Source organism: Oncorhynchus mykiss, chromosome 14 (assembly GCF_057628025.1).
Source record: "Oncorhynchus mykiss isolate SJ-2025 chromosome 14, ASM5762802v1, whole genome shotgun sequence".
Classification (NCBI taxonomy): Eukaryota; Metazoa; Chordata; class Actinopteri; order Salmoniformes; family Salmonidae; genus Oncorhynchus; species Oncorhynchus mykiss.
The window spans coordinates 2233237-2259176 of record NC_143035.1 but is presented as its reverse complement, the minus strand read 5'-3'; the positions used below and the strand labels follow the sequence as shown (position 1 = coordinate 2259176).

General features: G+C 40.8%; 1 protein-coding gene and 1 long non-coding RNA gene across 9 annotated transcripts in view; both read left to right on the top strand.

The window, feature by feature from the left end:
* The window catches only part of LOC149978235 (uncharacterized), a 1155107-nt gene that overhangs the window by 731137 nt on the left and 398030 nt on the right, over positions 1 to 25940 (top strand). The window lies entirely within an intron of this gene.
* LOC149978239 (uncharacterized) overlaps positions 1 to 25940 on the top strand; it is a 130664-nt gene that overhangs the window by 8777 nt on the left and 95947 nt on the right. For 2 of the 8 annotated variants that reach the window (XR_016486193.1, XR_016486190.1), the window contains exons 2-4: positions 6342 to 6429; positions 6677 to 6776; positions 6956 to 11309. The exons of 1 other annotated variant lie outside the window; for it this stretch is intronic. The gene's annotated coding sequence lies outside the window, so the exon portion shown is untranslated. 5 more of the 8 variants (XR_016486188.1, XR_016486189.1, XR_016486192.1 and 2 more) reach the window with 5 other exon arrangements.

Sequence of the window (25940 nt, the reverse complement as noted above, 5' to 3'; positions counted from 1 at the left end):
CTGCACTGTATTTCTGATCAATTCAATGTTATTTTAATGGACAAAAAAATGTGCTTTACTTTCAAAAACAAGGACATTTCTAAGTGACCCCAAACTTTTGAACGGTAGTATATCTCATCAACATATTGTACAGACTATGGTTACACATAATTCTAATCAATTTAATCAATCTAATCAATTAATCAATTTCATACTGATACGATTATACATTATACTTAGTCATTCATATAAATTCCATCAACAAGTAGTCCCAGAGTTAATGATCCAAGGTCAGTTTTACATTTCAAGTCCTGATGATTATGATGACTGCCCGTGTTAGAATAAAAAATACAAGGCTTAATCATGCTCTCTATCCATGTGTTTCTCGTCTGTAGGTATGTTTTGATGTGAGAGAGGAAAACAGTCCCGTCATCACCTCCTCAACCGCTCTTAACCTCTAGTGACACCCCATCCTGTGAACGGGACTGTTGTCATCATCTGACACTAATTAGCATAACGCAACGGACATAAATCTTCCTAGAAAATATTCCTATTCATGAAAATCACAAGTGAAATATATTGGAACACAGCTTAGCCTTTTTTTAATCACCCTATCATCTCAGATTTTCAAAATATGCTTTACAGCCAAAGCTAGACAAGCATTTGTGTAAGTTTATCGATAGGCTAGCATAGCATTATGCCTTGCTAGCAGCAGGCAACCTTGTCACGAAAATCAGAAAGCAATCAAATTAAAATGTTTACCTTTGATGAACTTCGGATGTTTTCACTCACGAGACTCCCAGTTAGATAGCCAAAGTTCATTTTTTTCCCAAAATATTATTTTTGTAGGCGAAATAGATCCGTTTGTTCTTCACGTTTGGCTGAGAAATCCACCGGAAATTGCGGTCACGACAACACCGAAAAATATTCAAAATTAGCTCCATAATATCGACAGAAACAGGGCAAACGTTGTATATAATCAATCCTCAATGTGTTTTCAAATATCTATTCGATAATATATCAACCGGGACAATTAGTTTCTCAGTAGAAGCGATTGGAATACTGGCTACGTCTGTATTTTACGCGAGAATTTCTCTGGGAGCATCAGGTGACCACTTGCGCAATGAAGCCACCTACGGGTATTCTTCAACACAAATGCGTAAAACTACGTCACAATGCTGTAGACACCTTGGGGAATACGTAGAAAGCATAATCTGGTTGATAGGGCATTCACAGCTCAATAGGGACGCATCGGAACGCAGGGCTTTCAAAAGTTGAGTCACTTCCGGATTTGATTTTTCTCAGGCTTTCGCCTGTAACATCAGTTCTGTTATACTCACAGACAATATTTTTACAGTTTTGGAAACTTTAGAGTGTAAGCTGTCAATTATATGCATATTCTAGCATCTTGTCCTGACAAAATATCCCGTTTAATTTGGGAACGTTATTTTTCCAAAAATGAAAATACTGCCCCCTAGTACCAACAGGTTATTAAGATAACCTTCTGGCCAACTGGGGGCTCAACGCTGGTTAGGAGACACCGCTAGAGACACTGTAATTGTGATGAATTGAGAGAATATTAGGGTAGCACTGTAATTCATATGCTGTCTTCCTCTGTTCTTACCTCTTCCCCTTTCTGTCTTCAACACCTCTCTACTCACCTTGTTTTACATGTTCGTTTTATAATGCACACCATATGTGCATTGAAGTACATATTGAACTTATTTATAATATAATATTACAATTATCATAATTATAATGCATGTATTTATAACACCTGGATAATGAACTTCTTTCAATAAAGAGTTTCACATTCTCCACTGGTTGAAATTAAATATCTCATTGAAATACTATCCTGTGTCCTCAGATGAATGCAGGGAGTTAGATATGCATAGGTTGTTTTCTGTATATATGAATTACAAATCAGCCTTTACTTAAATCATGTTTCTAGTCTATTGTATAGTTACAATGTGCAATCATTGATTTCCCAGGAGCAGGAGTGGTAAACACTGTTGAGGTGTACAATTGTAATAGATACATGCAGACATAGCATCATTCAAAGAATGGAGTTCAAAACACCTGGTATTAGATATGACTGAAAAAGATTGTCTCACAGAGATTCATACCTGAACCACACCTTTATTTCCCAAGGAAGAGCACATGTTCAGTGAATATATTCAATGTACAGGCTACAATGTGGGGATCTCATGCGTGGTATCAACTACAGAGCATGTATATTGGACTTGCATCTTTGGCACAATAAAGTTATTATATTCTACTCTATCCATAGGCTTCATTAATAGCATTCAGACTTGAAGTTGATACAAGTATGATAGCAGCTGAGGTTCATAAATTGGTATGAATATTAGTTCAGAACCTAACGTTTTAGGGTCCATACACAGATCGGTTAAATACTGTAGCTAGCAACACATCCAGATGCATACAGGTATTTTTCTCATCCACTGCACAATAAGCAAGTAAATAGTTAGCTAGCTACAGTTGAAGTCAGAAGTTTACATACAATTAGGTTGGGAAGTTTACATACACTTAGGTTGGAGTCATTAAAACTAGTTTCCACAAATTTCTTGTTAAAACTATGGTTTTGGCAAGTCTACTTTGTGCATGACACCAGTCATTTTTCCAACAGTTGGTTACAGTCAGATTATTACACTTATAATTCAATGTATCACTTTTCCAGTGGGTCGGAAGTTTACATACACTAAGTTGACTGTGCCTTTACACAGCTTGGAAAATTCCAGAAAATTATGTCATGGCTTTAGAGGCTTCTTATAGACATCATTTGAGTCAATTGGAGGTGTATCTGTGGATGTATTTCAAGGCCCAGCTTCAAACTCAGTGCCTCTTTGCTTGACATAAAGGGAAAATCAAAAGAAATCAGCCAAGACCTCGGAAAAAAATTGTAGACCTCCACAAGTCTGCTTCAAGCAATTTCCACGTTCATCTGTACAAACAATAGTATGCAAGAATAAACATCATGGGATCACGCAGCCACCATACCGCTCAGGAAGGAGATACGTTCTGTCTCGTAGAGATGAACGTACTTTGTTGTGAAAAGTGCAAATCAATCCCAGAAGAACAGCAAAGGACCTTGTGAAGATGCTAGATTTAACAGTTACAAATGAATCAATATCCACAGTAAAACAAGTCCTATATCATCATAACCTGAAAGGCCGCTCACCAAGGAAGAAGCCACTGCTCCAAAACCGCCATAAAAAAGCCAGACTATGGTTTGAAACTGCAAATGGGGACAAAGATCGTACTTTTTGGGGAAATGTCCTCTGATGAAACAAAAATAGAACTGTTTGGCCATAATGACCATGGTTATGTTTGGAGGAAAAAGGGGGAGGCTTGCAACCCAAAGAACATCATCCCAACCGTGAAGCACGGGGGTGGCAGCATCATGTTCTGGGTGTGCTTTGCTGCAGGAGGGAATGGTGCACTTCACAAAATAAATGGCATCATGATGGAGGACAATTAAGTGGATATATTGAAGCAACTTTTCAAGACATCAGTCAGGAAGTTAAAGTTTGGTCGCAAATGTGTCTTCCAAATCGACAATGACCCCAAGCATACTTCCAAAGTTGTGGCAAAATGGCTTAAGGACAACAAAGTCAATGTATTGGCGTGGCAATCACAAAGCCCTGACCTAAATCCTATAGAAAATGTGTGGGTAGAACTGAAAAAGTGTATGCTAGCAAGGAGGCCTACAAACCTGACTCAGTTACACCAGCTCTGTCAGAAGGAATGGGCCAAAATTCACCCAACTTGATGAGGGAAGCCTGTGGAAGGCTACCCGAAACATTTGACCCAAGTTAAACAATTTAAAGGCAATGTTACCAAATACTAATTGAGCTGAACTAAATCATTATCTCTACTATTATTCTGACATTTCTCATTCTTAGATAAAAGTTGTGATCCTAACTGACCTAAGACAGGAAATTTGTACTAGGATTAAATGTAAGGAATTGTGAAAAAACTGAGTTTAAACGCATTTGGCCGAGGTGTATGTAAACTTCTGACTTCAACTGCATGTTACTTCAGTTGCATTGCATGGCAAGACAAACTTACACAACTGTACATTAAATGTGTGATAAATGCTTTAGTTTGCTAGATTCTTCACATCCACTGTTCCCCAGACAACAGCCTGGTTTGCTGGTTTTCTCAGGAGTCCCTAAAACATTAAGCAACACGAATTACAATGTCATACTGCACTCATGTCATAACACTGCTAGCTAGCTGGCTACTGTTAGCTAGTCAGTTAACTTACTAAATCACGATTTTCGTAAATTAAATTCAAAAATATGCGTAATCGTTTGTCTCTACATTATCTAACATATTCCTCTCAATTGTACATTTTTAGCTTGACTCATTATAACGTTATAATTCCTGACATTTGCTTCCCCCGTAATGTTTTGTCAACCATGTTTGCTGAAGAAAGTCACCAGGGACAGGTGGCTTGCGTCAAATTCGTCATGGGAACCACTCGATATGATTGGTCATATTGAAAACTTGGGACCCAACTGCATAATGAGTGTCCTAACTCCCCCTTGTGGAGGTCTGGAGCAATGAAGCTGTGTTAGCTGAGGTGTTAGCTCGCAACTGTACGTCCACTCAGGTGAAGTAGCACACCACATATGCCCATTAGAAACACGCCAGTCGCAACAGTCACCTAAAGAGACTTGCATTTTGCCCACAGGACATCTCATTCGTATGCCGCCATTCGTCCTCTCAGGGAAAGCCGCAAACCACATATGTCCATTAGAAACATGCCAGTCGCGGCAGTCACCATAAACACATGGCTCTTCCCCCAAGGACAACCCATCTGAGAGTGACGTTGATTAGCTCAAGCCCTCACACCCCTCAGGCCACCAGCATTCATCCTTTCAGGTAATGCAGCAGCACCACAATGTCTTGTTTTTATCTATTTCGTCTACTAGTGTACTGTAATCACCACACCCTCTCTCCATTTCTATCTGTTTGTCTATCCTACTATCTCACTTTCTTTCAACTACCCAGCCATCATCCTTTTTGTTATCACCATACTTAACTTCTTATGGTGTAGGGGACGGTTACATCCCACTTGGAAAAAATACAGGGAAAATGCAAAAATGCAAAACATTATATAAAAATCAAACTTTCATTAAATCAAACATGTAAGATACTCAATTAAAGCTACACTCGTTGTGAATCCACCCAATATGTCAGATTTTAAAAAGACTTTTCGGCGAAAGCATAAAAACGCTGAAATAAAATATAAAACATGCATTACCTTTGACGAGCTTCTTTTGTTGGCACTCCAATATGTCCCATAAACATCACAATTGGTCCTTTTGTTCGATTAATTCCGTCATATATATCCAAATGTCCATTTATTTGACGCGTTTGATCCAGAAAAAGAACAGCTTCCAAAAAACGCAACGTCACTACAAAATATTTCAAAAGTTGCCGATAAACTTTTTTTTTAAACATTAATAATCGATCAAATTGTAGACGGCACAATCTGTTTTTAATACAGGAAGTAAACAAACCATGCTCCTTTTTACATCTTGCGCAACTCTCAATAGTTGTTCCTGGACGTGCTTCTTCTTCATTGCACAAATGAATAACCTCAACCAAATTCCAAAGACTGATGACATCCAGTGGAAGCGGTAGAAACTGAAAACAGATTTTTAAGAAATATCCCATGGCAATGACAAATCAGGGAACATTCAGAGGCAAAAAATAATAATTCTGAACAGTTAGTCCTCTGGGTTTTGCCTGCTACATAAGTTATGTTATACTCACAGACATGATTCAAACAGTTTTAGAAACTTCAGAGTGTTTTCTATCCACATCTACTAATAATATGTATATTCCTGGCATAGTAGCAGGAAGTTGAAATTGGGCACGCTATTCATCCAAAAGCTAAAATGCTGCCCCTTATACCTTAACAGGTTAATAACTTTTTCCAAGGGTAATTGTATATATCTATCTATCTAGCTACAGTGCAATTCAACTTTAAACTTTATTCACATCCAAAATATAACTTTTTTTCAAGCCCACTTTCTTCAGGAACTTCCTTTTTGTTTTAATCTTATACTTTTATTTTATTTGTCCTGTATAGTGTTGTATGTGTTTTGTGTGGACCACGTAAAAGTTTACAAATAAATGATCATCTGTGTCCTTCTCTTTTTGATTCTCACCTCCTGGCCTCATTTGTGTCACCCTATTGTACCACTGTTTGCTAGAGTGATCTACCTTGCTCCGTTCTGACACTGTGGACTAATACATGCTTATATACCTATTAACAAGCTTTTGTAAGCCTTCCTTCTTCTGACTTGGCATGTTTCTTGTGATAACAGGGGGACAGTGAAGGTAGATACCACACAGATGGACAAGGCAGGGACATCATAGATGGACACAATCAAATGGGAGGACAGGGAAGAGAGGGTAAGCGCAAAATCTACCCAAATGCCAAAATCTCTGCTCTCCATAACCTGCTATGTTCTAAGACACGCAACCACCAAGTTGGCTTTCAGTGATTTGCTCAACAATATTATTCTCCATTGTCCAGAGGGGACCAACGGCGTACCTTGAAGTCCTTTGATTGTAATGAACCATTTGAAATGCAGTATATGTGCCCGACATGACAGTTTCTTTTGGGCAATGAAGTGCCTGATCATTTCACTTCGTGTAGGTGCATTCCTGGGGAATAGTGAATCAGTGTTCATGGCATTGTCAATCAAAAAGCAACTAGAGGAAACGTTAGACCCCCCAGTTTTGCCAAGCATCAAATTGTAAGTATACTAGGTCAAAGAGCCTCCTACATATTCAGAATTACATTTGTGATGGTGCCATGTACAAGTCAAAAGACCCACTTAATGACCCTGATTTTCGGAACATTTCACTCGCATGGAATGTTGATGGTGTTCTTATATTTGTCTTCTTTCTCCCTTTCACATTTGGCCCTTGCAAGTTACAGTTAATGAACTGCCCCCCAACCCAGGAGCGAAGCACATAATTCTCAGAGGGCTGTGGTTTGGACCAACAAGGCCAGATATTAATTATTTCCTTCAGCACTTTGTGGATGAGTGTGCATCATTTGAGAGTGAGGGCTTGACATGCCAGTGGAGAGGGAGACCCACATGTATATAGTTCACTGTGCATTTGTGACTGTGCTCGTTGCAAAGTGCAGAATATCAAACAATTCAATGGAGGACATGGGTGCAACTGGTGATACCACAAAGGAGAAATTGCCGAAAAGGGAAATGATGTAAAGGGCCTTTAATGCTTCCTAAGTTTTTCAACATGATTGCAGGGTTTGGATTTGATTACATGCACGGCATCTTACTCTGCATGTCGGCAAACTGTGGTTTGACTAAGTTTCACCTTGAGCTCTGGTACATGGGAAGGGACAAAGAACAAATCGACAAGAGTTTGCTTGCCATTCATTAAACCACCTGTAAACATCACAAGACCACCACGCTCAATACGTTCACGCAAATTCTGGAAAGTCTCAGAGTTCAGATACTTCCTCTTGTTTTACACTCGTCCTTGCTTAAAATGAACTTTACCTTGGCAGTATCTAGAGTACTTACTGCTCCTTGTACAAGGAAGCTACTGTCTCCTGAAAGATGCTATTTCCCCTCATGACATTGATGATGTTCCTCAATATATTTGGTGGTCGTTTTGAAACATTGTATGGGAAGTGTCATATTTCTTTCAATGTCCACATACTTCTACACACTTCATCATCAGTGAGAAATTGGGGTCCTTTACGGTGTCAAAGTGCCTTCATAATTGAGAGCCACAATGGGAACTTGCTGAAACTCTTCAATGGCACTTATTCTGTACAAGAACAGATTGTTGAGATGTTCTGCCTTTACCAATGTGTACAAAGGCTTGTCACAGTTGGTTATGCCAGTAGTTCCAACCAGCAAAGTAAAAGCTTTGTAGAAAGAATCCTGAGAGCCTATAAGCTAACAACAAAGTGTTGTTAGCTTCAAAATTGAGATTTTCCTTGATTACCCAAGTGTGAGAATGCCAACACCAATGCAGGCTTCTCTCCTTGGAGAATCAGGCTAAGTGAATGACCAGCCTTGAGGATTTAATCTAAGTGCAATAGTGCATGGCAATCGCATTCATGCAAAATCTAATACCACACTATCAAAATGGGTCAACCATGCAGTTGTCACAAACAAAAGGTCAGTGGTGCTGATAAGAAGTTTTATAGACGTGGGTCAAAGCCATGACGTGGGGTATGCATTCACTGACCCCGTTAATACAACCAACTATACAGTAAAACACATGGGCTACTGCTTCAGGAATACTTAAAGAGAGTGGCGTCTCCAACTGTGCAGTTAATAAAATGCTCAGACATCCTCACAACCTGTGTCTGCATGACAGACCGGGGTTAGCCTACATTAAAGCCAGGTCAGTTCTGACAGTGCAGTAGGTTGGTGCTGGATAATGGACATTTTAACATGGGAGTTGTGTAAGCACAGCACAGCAAGGGTCCTCACTGCTGTCCACCCATCCTTTCTGTGAACACCTATGTTATTGAGGGTGTGGCTTGACACTTCAAGTCTTTCAAATACAAAATGGTTAAGGCTTGGTAAAACAATTATATAACAATTCTATGATGTGATATAGGAGGCATGTATTCTGCCGTTCATACAGTGCCTTGCGAAAGTATTCGGCCCCCTTGAACTTTGCGACCTTTTGCCACATTTCAGGCTTCAAACATAAAGATATAAAACTGTATTTGTTTGTGAAGAATCAACAACAAGTGGGACACAATCATGAAGTGGAACGACATTTATTGGATATTTCAAACTTTTTTAACAAATCAAAAACTGAAAGATTGGGCGTGCAAAATTATTCAGCCCCTTTACTTTCAGTGCAGCAAACTCTCTCCAGAAGTTCAGTGAGGATCTCTGAATGATCCAATGTTGACCTAAATGACTAATGATGATAAATACAATCCACCTGTGTGTAATCAAGTCTCCATATAAATGCACCTGCACTGTGATAGTCTCAGAGGTCCGTTAAAAGCGCAGAGAGCATCATGAAGAACAAGGAACACACCAGGCAGGTCCGAGATACTGTTGTGAAGAAGTTTAAAGCCGGATTTGGATACAAAAAGATTTCCCAAGCTTTAAACATCCCAAGGAGCACTGTGCAAGCGGTAATATTGAAATGGAAGGAGTATCAGACCACTGCAAATCTACCAAGACCTGGCCTAAACTTTCAGCTCATACAAGGAGAAGACTGATCAGAGATGCAGCCAAGAGGCCCATGATCACTCTGGATGAACTGCAGAGATCTACAGCTGAGGTGGGAGACTCTGTCCATAGGACAACAATCAGTCGTATATTGCACAAATCTGGCCTTTATGGAAGAGTGGCAAGAAGAAAGCCATTTCTTAAGGATATCCTTAAAAAGTGTTGTTTAAAGTTTGCCACAAGCCACCTGGGAGACACACCAAACATGTGGAAGAAGGTGCTCTGGTCAGATGAAACCAAAATTGAACTTTTTGGCAACAATGCAAAACGTTATGTTTGGCGTAAAAGCAACACAGCTGAACACACCATCCCCACTGTCAAACATGGTGGTGGCAGCATCATGGTTTGGGCCTGCTTTTCTTCAGCAGGGACAGGGAAGATGGTTAAAATTGATGGGAAGATGGATGGAGCCAAATACAGGACCATTCTGGAAGAAAACCTGATGGAGTCTGCAAAAGACCTGAGACTGGGACAGAGATTTGTCTTCCAACAAGACAATGATCCAAAGCATAAAGCAAAATCTACAATGGAATGGTTCAAAAATAAACATATCCAGGTGTTAGAATGGCCAAGTCAAAGTCCAGACCTGAATCCAATCGAGAATCTGTGGAAAGAACTGAAAACTGCTGTTCACAAATGCTCTCCATCCAACCTCACTGAGCTCGAGCTGTTTTGCAAGGAGGAATGGGAAAAAATGTCAGTCTCTCGATGTGCAAAACTGATAGAGACATACCCCAAGCGACTTACAGCTGTAATCGCAGCAAAAGGTGGCGCTACAAAGTATTAACTTAAGGGGGCTGAATAATTTTGCACGCCCAATTTTTCAGTTTTTGATTTGTTAAAAAAGTTTGAAATATCCAATAAATGTCGTTCCACTTCATGATTGTGTCCCACTTGTTGTTGATTCTTCACAAAAAATACAGTTTTATATCTTTATGTTTGAAGCCTGAAATGTGGCAAAAGGTCGCAAAGTTCAAGGGGGCCGAATACTTTCGCAAGGCACTGTACATACGTGTTGTCTTCCATGGCTTTCTAATACTACATCTAATAGGAGGCATGCGTAGTGCATAGGATTAGTGTATTTTGCTGGTAATACATACTGACCCATGGCAGCCTGAGTTCAAATCCTGCTTTTTTCAGTTTTTCACAAAACTTTGTATAATAATTCCGTAGGCCAACAGGTCACAACTGAGCCCAAATGCTACATATTAATAAAATGGCAATATAGGAAGTATATTCTGCAATTCATACATGCATGCTCTTCCATGGTTTTTCCATGGTTCAGACTTGCCTGAGGCGCTCATCTAGTAATACATACAGATCCATGTGGGGCCAGGTTTGAATCCTGCCACTACTGCTTTCAGATTGTCAAGGGATGCCTGTGATGGATATTCGATGACTTACAAAATAAGAGTGTTATAAGAAAGCAAAAAGGGCAAAAGGACCCAGGGTCATTGCTAATTGCAGCTATATTTGTTATAGTTTTTTCTGTTGTTGGTTACTTTAAACTTTTTTCATAACACAAGCACTTAATTGCCTACATATAAATACTGACACTCACTTTGTGGTGGTGGGTTTGGGTGAGGGAGCAGAACTACACAGCAACCCAGACACTCACTTTCTGGAGACAACACACTCCCATTCATATGTTTTGTATTGTACGTTTTGTATATGTAATTTAGTTTCAGTATTTGGAAAATATATACAGCATATATAATAATATTGTTCTATAAATTGTAATGTTTTCAAATGAAAATTAATTAATTGAAATTGCTATTCATATAGATTCTAACTGTATATTTTGAATGTATGAATTTGTTTAATTTGTTGCTGTCATCAACACAAGGTGTCCAGTCCCTAAGAAATTTCCAGTTTGTGTGTGTGAATGCAAAACATGCTTTAGAAAAAAAAGATAGTGAATAATGTTGACATTTTATTTATTTTTTGAATTTGCCTTGCCCTGGGTGAATTAATCTAGTGGTTTAGAAATAATCATTGTCCTACAGGATTGTAAAAAAATAAATGCAGGATCTGCCTCAGCAAAAATTTGCTGATTATTGCTTAATTTGACTTTTTCCTGCAGGAATTTGCTTTATCCTTCGAAGTCTTTATCCTTTGAAGTCTTTAGAAGTCCCTACAGGACAATACATATTCCTGCAGGAGTCCTACAGAAACATAGGAAAAACTTCTGACAGTCATCAACTTTGGTCCTGCAGGATTGCATTAGTTCTGCAGGATTCCTGCAGCTCACCTGCACAATTCCTTCACATAGTCTCAAATTCCTACAGGCATCCTGTGGGACACTTTGTAAGGGAATTTGTACAATTCCCTTATGCAAACTGATTACTTATTGATATAGCTTTTATCAAGTTGTAAATTACAGTTCATGGAGAATTATGTTATTTCTACAAAAAAATTAAGTAGATGCTTTTTCCTCTTGGAACCGGTAGGTTTGTTAGACCTTTCCTTATGCGTTAAGGTGGTGAAATTATTAGGGAATTAAGCCAAGGTACGACGTGTCCGTAGACACACCTTAATTTATTCGATCTCCACCCCAAACATATAGTGGTTGAATAGCATGCTATTCTTAAGCTTAAGTTCAAGGTCAGAATACTCATAAAAAGAAAAGTGCATAAAAAAGGTAATTACGTTCCATTTATGTGAATCGGGCCCTTCATGCACACAATATTATATCTAGCTCTAATGCAGGAGTAGCAATGCTTTTTGATGACATCATGAACCAAACAGGCCTGAGCCACGCATTGGGCTATCACTCATACGCCTGGCAAGGAATAATGCAACCAGCAACAACAACAGCCTCTTTAACAACCTGTGGTAAGCTAACACCATCAATATCACACACAGCCTAGCAATGACAACAGTGACACATCATAGGTGAAAACACTTTTTGTAAAACACAGAGAAAGCTGATAGAAAGACAGCAGTCACACACAGCATACTGTTAAAAGCAACCCATTCATAATAAGTAAGTAGGCAGGGCCGGCCCCAGGCTTAAGTGACATAAGGGGTCTCGACCCCGACTAGGAAATCAGTTACTGTTACAATAGTTGGGAAAAGTTGATTGTGCTTCAGCTGTTTTTGTTACAGTGCATTCACAAAGTATTCAGACTCCTTGACTTTACCACATTTTTCAGCCTCATTCTAAAATTGCTTAAATAGTTTTTTCCCCTCATAAATCTACAATACCCTAAAATAACAAAGCAAAGACAGGTTTTTAGACATTTTTGTAAATGTTTAAAAAAAAACTGAAATATAACATTTACGTAAGTATTCAAAACCTTTACTCAGTACTTAGTTGAAGCACCTTTGGCAGCGATTACAGCCTCGACTTTGCTTGAGCATGACACTACAAGCTTGGCACACCTGTATTTGTATTTGAGTTTCTCCCATTCTTCTCTGCAGGCTCTATCAGGTTAGATGGGGAGCGTCGCTGCACAGCTGTTTTCAGGTATCTCCAGAGATGTTCTATCAGGTTCAAGTCCGGGTTCTGGCTAGGCCACTCAAGGACATTCAGAGACTTGTCCCGAAGCTCCTCCTGTGTTGTCTTGGCTGTGTGCTCAGAGTCGTTGTCCTGTTGGAAGGTGAACCTTAGTGCCAGTCTGAGGTGCTGAGCGTTCTAGAGCAAGTTTTCATGGGACGCCATTTCCGGTCACAACTTGCAGACTTGTTTGCGTGTTTCTGTGCGTTTTGTTGCCAACCTTACTTTGCTAACTGACAACTTTATGGTTTTTACTTTTTAATTACCTTTTATATTTTTGGTTTTTCCCTTCACTCAACTTTTTTTCATTCAACTTTTTCACTCCGGACGCTTTATCTGGACGTGGTTTGTCAGGACCTCAAACAGCCGAAGCTAAGTAGTAACATTAACATGATGCCTTCTAATTGCAGTCACTGTACTCATAATATACAGGAGAACGATCGCCTTATGGCGAGGATAGCTGTGTTGCAAGCCCAGCTTCAGATGCAATTGTTAGGCAAGGGTAATTTCAGTGTAGGAAAGGATGAAACAGCGTCTGTGCCACCAGTAAGTACAGATATTAACGTTAGTATAAATCTCCTCGCATGGTCCCCGCAGCCGGACAACTTTCTCATTGTTTCTGGAGGGAAATGCTGTAGGAATGCTCAACCGGTGTCGCTCATTCAGCCGACAGAAACTTTCAACCGGTTTTCCCCATTAAGCAGCGAGTCGGAGTCTGAGGCCGAGCCTTCTCTTGTCTCTACTCCTCCCGTTACGCGGTCTGAGGCGTCGAAGCTTCCCACCATTAGCGCTGACAAATTGAAAACCCTAGTCATTGGCGACTCCATTACCCGCAGTATTAGACTTAAAACGAATCTTCCAGTGATCATACACTGTTTACCAGGGGGCAGGGCTACCGACGTTCAGGCTAATCTGAAGATGGTGCTGGCTAAAGCTAAAATTGACGAGTGTAGAGAGTATAGAGATATTGTTATCCACGTCGGCACCAACGAAGTTAGGATGAAATTGTCAGAGGTCACCAAGTGCTTCAGCGTGTAAATCAGCTAGAAAGATGTGTCGGCATCGAGTAATTGTCTCTGGCCCCCTCCCAGTTAGGGGGAGTGATGAGCTCTTACAGCAGTCTCACAACTCAAACGCTGGTTGAAAACTGTTTTCTGCCCATCCCAAAAGACAGAATTTGTAGATAATTGGCCCACTTTCTGGGACTCACCCACAAACAGGACCAAGCCTGGCCTGCTGAGGAGTGACGGACTCCATCTTATCTACCAACATAGACAGGGCTCTAACTCCTCTAGCTCCACAATGAAATAGGGTGCAGGCCAGGCAGCAGGCTGCTATCCAGCCTGCCAGCTTAGTGGAGTCTGCCACTAGCACAGTCAGTGTAGTCAGCTCAGCTATCCCCATTGAGACCTTGTCTGTGCCTCGACCGGAGTTGGGCAAAACTAAACATGGCGGTGCTCACCTTAGCAATCTCACTAGGACAAAGACCTCCTCCATTCCTGTCATTATTGAAAGAGATCGTGATACCTCACATCTCAAAATAGGGCTACTTAATGTTAGATCCCTTACTTCAAAGGCAATTATAGTCAATGAACTAATCACTGATCATAATCTTGATGTGATTGGCCTGACTGAAACATGGCTTAAGCCTGATGAATTTACTGTGTTAAATGAGGCCTCACCTCCTGGTTACAGTAATGACCATATCACCCCGTGCATCCCGCAAAGGCGGAGGTGTTGCTAACATTTACAATAGCAAATTTCAATTGACAATAAAAAAGACGTTTTCGTTTTTTGAGCTTCTAGTCATGAAATCTATGCAGCCTACTGAATCACTTTTTATAGCTACTGTTTACAGGCCTCCTGGGCCATATACAGCGTTCCTCATTGAGTTCCCTGAATTCCTATCGGATCTTGTAGCCATAGTAGATAATATTCACATTTTTGGTGACTTTAATATTCACATGGAAAAGTCCACAGACCCACTGCAAAAGGCTTTCTGAGCCATCATCGACTCAGTGGGTTTTGTCCAACATGTCTCTGGACCTACTCACTGTCACAGTCATACTCTGGACCTAGTTTTGTCCCATTGAATAAATGTTGTGGATCTTAATGTTTTTCCTCATAATCCTGGACTATCGGACCACCATTTTATTACGTTTGCAATTGCAACAAATAATCTGCTCAGACCCCAAAACCGTTGTTACGGTTTTCTTCCGTCGAAAGAGAGGAGGGCAAAATGCAGCGTGATTATCTTCATACATCTTTAATAAAGACGATACAATACAAAACAATAAACGTAACGTGAAAAATCTAACCAGCCCTATCTGGTGCAAACAAACACAATCACCCACGAAACACTCAAAGAATATGGCTGCCTAAATATGGTTCCCAATCAGAGACAGCGATAAACACCTGCCTCTGATTGAGAACCACTCTAGGCAACCATAGACTTACCTAGACAACTCTACTATACCACAATCCCATACCTACAAAAACCCCAAGACAAAACACACCACATACAGTAAATCACCCATGTCACACCCTGGCCTGACCAAAATAATAAAGAAAACACAAAATACTAAGACCAGGGCATGACAGTCGTGTTATAAATTCACACACAACACAAAGATTCCATGATGCCCTTCCAGACTCTCTCTGCCTACCCAAGGACGTCAGAGGACCTAAAAACTAAAAACATTTCTCATAAGAAACTAGCTCCCTGGTATACAGAAAATACCCGAGCTCTGAAGCAAGCTTCCAGAAAATTTAAAGAAAAATGGTGCCACACCAAAATGGTGCCACACCAAACTGGAAGCCTTCCGACTAGCTTGGAAAGACAGTACCATGCAGTATCGAAGAGCTCTTACTGCTGCTCGATCATCCTATTTTTCCAACTTAATTGAGGAAAATTAAGAATCCAAAATGTATTTTTGATACTGTCGCAAAGCTAACTAAAACGAGGCATTCCCCAAGTGAGGATGGCCTTCATTTCAGCAGTAATAAATTCATGAACTTCTTTGAGGAAAAGATCATGATTATTAGAAAGCAAACTATGGAATCCTCTTTAAATCTGCGTATTCCATCAAAGCTCAGTTGTCCTGATTATGCAAAACTCTGCGAGGATCTAGGATCAAGAGAGACAATCAAGTGTTTTAGTTCTATATCTCTTGACATAATGATGAAAAAAAATCATGGCCTCTAAACCTTCAAACTGTATACTGGACCCTATTCCAACTAAACTACTGAAAGAGCTGCTTCCTGTGCTTGGCCCTCCTATGTTGAACATGATAAACGGCTCTCTATCCACCGGATGTGTACCAAACTCACAAAAAATGGCAGTAATAAAGCCTCTCTTGAAAAAGCCAAACCTTGACCCAGAAAATATAAAAAACTATCGGCCTATATCGAATCCTGCATTCCTCTCAAAATCTTTAGAAAAGGCTGTCACTGCCTTCCTGAAGACAAACAATGTATAGATCTTGGTTTAGATCTTATCTGTCGGAAAGATATCAGTTTGTCTCTGTGAATGGTTTGTCCTCTGACAAATCAACTGTAAATTTCGGTGTTTCTCAAGGTTCCGTTTTAGGACCACTATTGTTTTCACTATATATTTTACCTCTTGGGGATGTCATTGGAAAACATAATGTTAACTTTCACTGCTATGCGGATGACACAGAGCTGTACATTTCAATGAAACATGGTGAAGCCCCAAAATTGCCCTCGCTAGAAGCCTGTGTTTCAGATATAAGGAAGTGAATGGCTGCAAACTTTCTACTTTTAAACTCTGACAAAACAGAGATGCTTGTTCTAGGTCCCAAAAAACAAAGAGATCTTCTGTTGAAACTGACAATTAATCTTAGTGGTTGTACAGTCGTCTCAAATTAAACTGAAGTACCTCGGCGTTACTCTGGACCCTGATCTCTCTTTTGACGAACATATCAAGACTGTTTCAAGGACAGCTTTTTTCCATCTACGTAACATTGCAAAAATCAGAAACTTTCTGTCCAAAAATGATGCAGAAAAATGTATCCATACTTTTGTTACTTCTAGGTTAGACTACTGTAATGCTCTACTTTCCGGCTACCCGGATAAAGCACTAAATAAACTTCAGTTCGTGCTAATTACGGCTGCTAGAATCCTGACTAGAACCAAAAACTTTGATCATATTACTCCAGTGCTAGCCGCCCTACACTGGCTTCATGTCAAGGCAAGGGCTGATTTCAAGGTTTTACTGCTAACCTACAAAGCATTACATGGGCTTGCTCCTACCTATCTCTCTGATTTGGTCATGCCGTACATAGCTACACATACGCTACAGTCACAAGACACAGGCCTCCTAATTGTCCCTAGAATTTCTAAGCAAACAGCTGGAGGCAGGGTTTTCTCCTATAGATCTCAATTTTTTGGAATTGTCTGCCAACCCATGTGAGAGATGCAAACGCGGTCTCAACCAAGTCTTTACTGAAGACTCATCTCTTCAGTGTGTCATATGATTGAGTGTGGGAGTGTGCCCAGGAGTGTGAAGGTGTACGGAAAGGCTCTGGAGCAACGAACCGCCCTTGCTGTCTCTGCCTGGTCGGTTCCCCTCTTTCCACGGGGATTCTCTGCCTCTAACCCTATTACAGGGGCTGAGTCACTGGCTTTCTGGTGCTCTTTCATGCTGTCCCTAGGAGGGGTGCGTCACTTGAGTGGGTTGAGTCACTGATGTGATCTTCCTGTCTGGGTTGGTGTCCCCCCTTGGGTTGTGCAATGGCGGAGATCTTATATCCTTCCTGTTTGGCCATGTCCCGGGGTATCATTGGATGGGGCCACAGTGTCTCCTGACCCCTCCTGTCTCAGCCTCCAGTATTTATGCTGCAGTAGTTTGTGTCGGGGGGCTAGGATCAGTTTGTTATATCTGGAGTACTTCTCCTGTCATATCCGGTGTCCTGTGTGAATTTAAGTATGCTCTCTTTAATTCTCTCTTCCTCTCTTGCTTTCTCTCTCTCGTACAACCAGAGCCCTAGGACCATTTCTCAGGACTACCTGGCATGATGACTCCTTGCTGTCCCCAGTCCACCTGGCCTTGCTGCTGCTCCAGTTTCAACTGTTCTGCCTGCGGCTATGGAATCCTGACCTGTTCACCGGACGTGCTAGGTCCCAGACTTATTATTTGACCATCTTGTGCCATGTTCTGTTATAAATCTCCACCGTGCACAGCCAGAAGAGGACTGGCCACCCCTCATAGCCTGGTTCCTCTCTAGGTTTCTTCCTAGGTTTTGGCCTTTCTAGGGAGTTTTTCCTAGTCAACGTGCTTCAACACCTGCATTGCTTGCTGTTTGGGGTTTTAGGCTGGGTTTCTGTACAGCACTTTGAGATATCAGCTGATGTACGCAGGGCTATATAAATACATTTGATTTGATTTGATTCATGAAGGATCTCTAGCTATTTCGCTCCTTTCATCTTTCCCCTCGATCCTGAGTAGTGTCCTGCCACCACCGTCCTCCAGACGTGACATTTGGCATTCAGGCCAAAGAGTTCAGTCTTGAGTTCAGTCACCAAGCAGGCTGTTATGTGCCTTTTACTGAGGAGTGGTTCTGTCCGGCCACTACCATAAAGGCCTGATTGGTGGAGTGCTGCAGAGATGGTTGTCCTTCTGGTAATTTCACCCATCTCCACAGAGGAACTCTGGAGCTCTTCCAGAGTGACCATCGGGTTCTTGGTCACCTCCCTGACCAAGGCCCTTCTCCTTGATTGTTCCTGCGTGGCCAGCACAAGGAAGAGTCTTTGTGTTTCCAAACTTCTTCCATTTAAGAATGATGGAGGTGACTGTGTTCTTCGGGACCTTCAATGCTGCAGACCTTCCCCAGACATGGGCCCCGACACAATCCTGTCTCTGAGCTCTACAGACAATTCCTTTGACTCCATGGCTTGATTTTTGCTCTGACAAGCACGGTCAACTGTAGGAAGTTATATAGACAGGTATGTGCCTTTCCAAATCATGCCCAATCATTTGAACTTACCACAGGTGGACTGTAGAAACAACTCAAGGATGATAAATGGGAACAGGATGCACCTGAGTCTCATAGCAAAGGATCTGAATACTTATGTAAATAAAGTTATTCTGTTTTAACTTCTCTATAAATGAGCAAACATTTCTAAAAACCTGTTTTTCGATTTGTCATTTTAGGGTAGAGATGATGGCTCCGGAGGTGATGGCTGCCGTTTTACATGCTCCTAACCAACTGTGCTTTTTTGTTCGTTTTTTTTTGCGTTGTTTGTAACTTATTTTGTAACTTATTTTGTACATAATGTTGCATAATGTCTCTTATGACTGAAAATAACTTCTGGACAGCGATTACTCACCTCGAACTGGAAAAATATTTTTTCTTTAACGAGTCCGACGCAAAGGATATACTGCTTTCTCGGTAACGGGCCCAAACCACCGGCCCAAATTCATGAAGAAAATATGGGAAAAAAGGGGGCGAAGGTTGGTCTGCCCACTGAAATCTGTTCTACTGGCCAACGTGCAATCATTGGAAAATAAAAGATTATCCTACCAACGGGACAAAACTGTAATAAAAAACTGTAATATCTTATTTTTAATATAGAGCTGGATTTTCCATGCATCAGCAGGAGAAGCTACGTCTGGTAAGAGGAGGGGCGTGTGTGTGTGTCTTTGTCAATAACAGCTGTTGTACAATGTCTAATATTAAAGAAGTCTCAAGGTTTTGCTCGCCTGAGGTAGACCACACTATCTACCAAGAGAGTTCTCATCTATACTATCTCTAATTTGTATTTACCAACACAAACTGATGCTGGCACTCAGACCGCACTCAACCAGCTGTATAAGGCCATAAGCAAACAAGGAAATGTTCATCCAGAAGCGGCACTCCTAGTGGCTGTGGACTTTAATGCAGACAAACTTAAACATCCGCATCGAGCTAAAAGCTAGAGCTGCCCATTTAAAGGAGCGGGACACTAATCTGGACGCTTATAAGAAATCCGCTATGCCCTCAGACAAACCATCAATACAGGATTAAGACTACACTGTCTCTGATGCTCGGAAGATGTGGCAGGGCTTGAAAACTATGATAGACTAGAAATGGGAAACCCAGCCGCAAGCTGCCCAGTGAAGCGAGCCTACCAGATGAGTTAAAAGCCTTTTATGCTCACTTCAAGGCAAGCACAAGCTGTTCCGGACGACTGTGTGATAACGCTCTAGGTAGCCAATGTGAGCAAGAACTTTAAACAGGTCAACATTCACAAAACTACGGGGCCAGAAGGATTACCAGGACGTGTACTCAAAGCATGCGCGGACCAACTGGCAAGAGTTTTTACTTACATTTTCAACCTCTCCCTGACCGAGTCTATAATACCTACATGTTTCAAGCAGAGCACCATAGTCCCTGTGCCCAAGGAAGCGAAGGTAAACTGCCTAAATGATTACCCTCCGTAGCACTCACGTCAGTTGCCAGGAAGTGCTTTGAAAGGCTGGTCATGGCTCTCATCAACAGCATCATCCTGGAAACCCTAAACCCACTCCAATTCACGTTCCTCCCCAACAGATCCACAGATGACACAATCTCCACACTGCACTTTCCCTCCTGGACAAAAGGAACACCTACGTGAGAATGCTGTTAATTGACTACAGCTCAGTGTTCAACACCATAATGCCAATGAAGCTCATCACTAAGGTAAGGACCCTGGGAATAAACACCTTGCTCTGCAACTGGATCATGGACTTCCTGACAGGCTGCCCCCATTTGGTAAGGTTAGGCAACAACACGTCTGCCACTCTGATCGTCAAAACTGGGGCCCCTCAGGGGTGTGTGCTTTGTCCCTTCCTGAACCCATGACTGCATGGCCAAACATGACTCCAACACCATCATTAAATTTTCTGATCACCGACAACAATGAGACAGCCTATAGGGAGAAGGTCAGACACCTGGCAGTGTGGTGGCAGGACAACAACCTCTCCCTCAATGTGAGCAAGACAAATGAGCTGGACATGGACTACAGGAAAAGGGGGGCTGTACAGGCCCCCATTAACATTGACGGGGCTGTAGTGGAGCAGGTCGAGAGTTTCAAGTTCCTTGGAGTCCACATCATCAACAAACTATCATGGTCCAAACACACCAAGACAGCCGTGAAGAGGGCACAACAAAACCTTTCCCCCTCAGGAGACTCAAAAGGTTTGGCATCGGTCCCCATATCCTCAAAAGTTCTACAGCTGCACCATCAAGAGCATCCTGACCGGTTGCATCATCGCCTGGTATGGCAACTGCTTGGCATCGGATCGTAAGGCTACAGGGGAGAGAACAGTACAAATGTTCTCTCTGCTACCGCATGGCAAGCATTACCGGAGCGCGAAGTCTAGGACCAAAAGGCTCCTTAATCGCTTCTACCCCCAAGCCATAAGATTGAGGGAATAATTAATCAAATGGCCACCGGAATATTTACATTGACAACCCCTCCCTCCATTTGTTTTGCACACTGCTGCTACTCGCTGTTTATTATCAATGCATAGTCATTTCACCCCTACCTACATGTACAAATTACCTCGACTAACCTGTACCCTCGCACATTGATACAGTCTTGGTACCCACTGTATATAGCGTTGTTATTTTATTGTATTACTTTTTATGAGTATTTTTTACTTTAGTTTGTTTGGTAAATATTTGCTTAACTCTTTATTGAACTGCACTGTTGGTTAGGGGCTTGTAAGTAAGCATTTCTGTCACGGACCCTCACGGTACTGTTGCTCAATCCGTGCACCAGTTCCGGAGGTCAACGTTACCGACCTCTAGGAGTCATTGAACTCTTTCATTATGCACATCTGGTTCCCATTCCCCCTGATTAGTAATTGTATATATGGTCCCTCTGTTCACCATTGTCTTGTCGGTAATTGTTCCCATGTCCGTTGGTGTTGTGAGTACCTGTGCTTTATTGTTTCGGCTTTTGTGCTGCATGTATTATGTACTCACTATTACGGGTCTCGTCCTGTGTAGTATTTTGCAATTGTTGTTACGGGTCTCATGCCATCTATTTATTAGTGGTTTTACTCGCTCTTTTGTTTGGGACGTACCCTGTGTTTTTGTATACAAATTTGTTTTGGGCTTCGTAGCCCGTGCCTTTTCATGGCACAAGCTACAAAGGAAAAATATTAATTTGATACATTTTCGAATAAGGCTGTAACATAAAAATATCTGGAAAATTTCAAGGGGTTTGAATACTTTTTGAATGCACTGACAGTCACTTAATTAGCCATGTCAGCTAACATTTTTTTGACTGGGAAGTTAGTCTAGCCAGCTATCTAAACTTGTAGGAAATCATGGCCGAATACCGATAGGATTAGTTGATTTCTCTGTCACTCCGAAACTCTGCTCTAATACAGTTGAATAGCAGATGTCTTCTGTGTAGCTTCTGAGGGCTTAGCCAATGGCTAACTTTAACTAGCTCAATTTTTCTTCCCAGAGACCACCAAAGTAATATCCTAAATAGATGGAATCTGAATATCATTTAAATGATATAAAAGTTTAAATAGAAATTAAAACGCCATTTTAATTTCAAATATGTAATCATTTTATAAATCCTTAAGCCTTCTCTGAATTTGTAGATGGTACTAATAGTTCCCCACTGGTTTATTATAACTGGTTATGAAATACATGTAAATGTTACTGTCTAATTACTAATCCAATGACTGTTGCATGATAATCATTTTTATCTGCATATTTTATGTATAACACCTGCATTATACTTCTGATTTCAACAGTCTATTGTTTTTCTTTTACTGGATACATTACTGGGAAATTATTAAACATTGTAAGGACGAAAGGAGGCACATCTAACCACAGGGAAAGACAAATAATATAGCAGAGTGCCATTGTCAATGTTTTAGGCCAGCATCAAAAGTACAGAATGCTCTCAATATAACTTCAAAACATGCTTTGCATTAAAAACAAAATATACTGTTAGAGAACTTGCGCTAAAGGCTACATGTTTGTTTTGTTCCTGTTGTTGGCTGTAGCCTCTCTTTCCACCATGTTCCTCTTCATCAGCTAACACGATTAATGCATTACTAATCTACTTGGAAAAACACACTAATATGATGAACATCTCCTGTCACAGTTTGGCAACAAAATAATGTTGATTTTTGTGCTCAGTGCTGACTTCGTTCCAGAGACAGTTCACTATTGAGTTATTTTCCACTTAGCAGAATATGAAGATTTGGCATTGAAAGGACATGGTGGATGAGAGCTAAACTGAGTCAAATCTACCAAAATAAAGTTCCAAGTTAAACTAATAGGAAGGGAAATGCAGGCCAACCAAGGACATGGACTTGTGAAATCCAATGCACACCCAGTTCTTAGAAAACAAACCAGCTTTAATCATTGCTGTTCTGATTAAATATCAAACTTCTATAAATAACTTGTTCATTAATCTACACCAAGCTGTAGTTGAAAGGATGGGGATGTCTGTAGCTGTTGTGTTCTATAAGAGGAGTGGATGTTGGGTTTTATCTGAAGCTAATGACTATGTTAAACTGCTAATGAAGGTTTTTGTTCCAGATGGACAAACATTGTGTGGAAACCTGATTCGTGGGCTGTCACATATGTTTACTTCTTCTCTTGTCACAAAATTATAAACAACACTGCATGGCTACACATTGCTCAAGTCCCAATTCTGGCATTAACTCTGGGTATACTTGTTATATCATCTAAGCTTTTTTTCACGTGGTGCACATACTAATATAATTCAAGTTAATAATAATCATCCAATATACTTATTTTTAGATGTGCTTGCTGAATGCAATAACAACTTTAGAAATCTTCCATACTTCTTATTTTCCTTCCGCTAGTACCTGTAGCTAGCCTCGCAAAGCCGCCTGATCTCATAATTCCATATATGGTTCGCTGCACGGATACAGTCTGGCAGTGCTGTGATTCAAACTGTTTGAACTAGGGGCATTGCAATGGGCGATGAGCAAAATTATTTTGCATGCGATTTGATCAACCTTCAACCAGACCAACGAACTATATGATGTAGTTCCAGAGCACCGTTTCTGTACATGCGTCTGATCTATGTATGTTAACAACATCACTGCTAGCAGCAGTTGACAAGCAAGCAGATCAGTGTAACTAACTAGTTAGAGTGTATGTACATGATTCTTGCCGTCTTTCATGACAATATGCGCATAAAAGGCACCTTAGCAAACATCCAACAAATGCAGCAAATGAATTAGTTTTTACGAATTACTAATATAATTAAGATTAACATTGTCTCAAGTTCCAGAACCATCAATCAGAATTTACATCAAGTGCCATTGCTTGGTTGGTAGAGTAGAACAGGATTTCACCATTTTTAAAAGATGTCAAGAAGCAGAAGAAAACAAGTTCCAGTTTCGAACCAACAACTTCAACAGCTGACAAACGGTACCGAGAGCCAACACCTTAAAAGACCCCAAGGGCTCTAAAAAAGTTGTCCTAATCCCCCAACTCCAGTTCGGACCAAGTTGTCAAGGCCATCCATCCGGTCTAGTCTGACAGGGGTACAGTAAATTGCATGCTGCTGTGAAACCGAACACACTGCAAAGTTAGTCTGCTCAATGTGGGACTTTTCATGATTTCAACAGTAATTAAAAAATATTACAGCTAAAATCTACACAATGATTCTAGATGAATACCACTTCAGTAGCCGACAACACTATTACATCTTGTCAGTCCAAATCCAACATTGTCCATTTCAGTTTTTTTGTTGTCATTTGAGTGTATGTAGATGTACTATGCTTCTATAGACTATTTAAATATCATGTCAATCGAATGGACTGTCAGCCCTTGCATCTTTGTGTATATGTGTTTGAGATTGGTTAAATTTCTCAGTGGCTGGCTGCATGATTTTGTTGAAAACAATGCATTTCAAACTTATTTAAAACAGTCTAATTTTTGAGAGGAGAGCAGTTCTCATATAGGGAACTTTATTGCCAGAACACATATGTGAATGAGGTGGTTTTCTGTCCTCGCTAACCATCACAAATGTTAACTTGGAGTAAAACCAATGAGTCACTGTGAGGCACTGCAGGATGAAGTTTGCCCTAGGTACAGATCTAAAATCAGGTCCCCCTCCCTTAATCGTAACCTTAACCATTACTGTGGGAAAAGCAAATCTGAACCAAGATCAGTGTCTAGGCACAAATGTACCCTACCCCTGCCCAAGCAGGAGGGAGGACGAGGGGAGGGGGCAGATAAGATTACTACATCTGATTGGATAGTTGGGAATGTCAACATTTCTTGGGGAAAGTGAGGTTACAGCTAGGAGCCAAAGTTTAAGACCCTTAGAATGTCTCTAGGTATGGGGATGGACAGTGGAGTGAGGTGTTAGATGGTGAAGATGAGAGAGGGACAACAACACATTGTGGCATTCCAAACACAGTATGTCACAGCATACAAAATGCATGTCAGTATGTGTAGTTAATCACAATGTTAAGCACATTATGAGACATTTAAGACTAATTAATTGATAATGCCTTTGAAGCCAGTGTTTGGAGGATATATTGGCACGGGAATTGTTAGGCTCAAGATTTTTATTTATTTATTTTATTTAATTTCACCTGTATTTAACCAGGTATGCAAGTTGAGAACAAGTTCTCATTTACAACTGCGACCAGGCCAAGATAAAGCAAAGCAGTTCGACAACAACACAGACTTACACTTTGAGTAAACAAACATACAGTCAATAATACAGTCGAAAAGGTATATATACAGTGTGTGCAAATTAGGTAAGATAAGGGAGGTAAGGCAATAAATAGGTCATGGTGGCAAAGTAATTACAATACACCAATTAAATGCTGGAGTGAATAGATGTGCAGAATATGAATGTGCAAGATAAATAAATAAATAAATACAGTATTGGGATGAGGTGGTTGGATGGGCTATTTACAGATGGGCTATGTACAGGTGCAGTGATCTGTGAGCTGCTCTGACAGCTGGTGCTTAAAGCTAGTGAGGGAGATATGAGTCTCCAGCTTCAGTGATTTTTGCAGTTAGTTCCAGTCATTGGCAGCAGAGAACTGCAGAGAACTACAGATAACTTACAGTCACGTCAAAAAGTGCAGCCAGAATAACAGCAAGAACATTAGAACATTTGTTCACTCGTCAGGATACTTTTGTTCAGGGGAGCCTGCTGGAGCGCGTGCT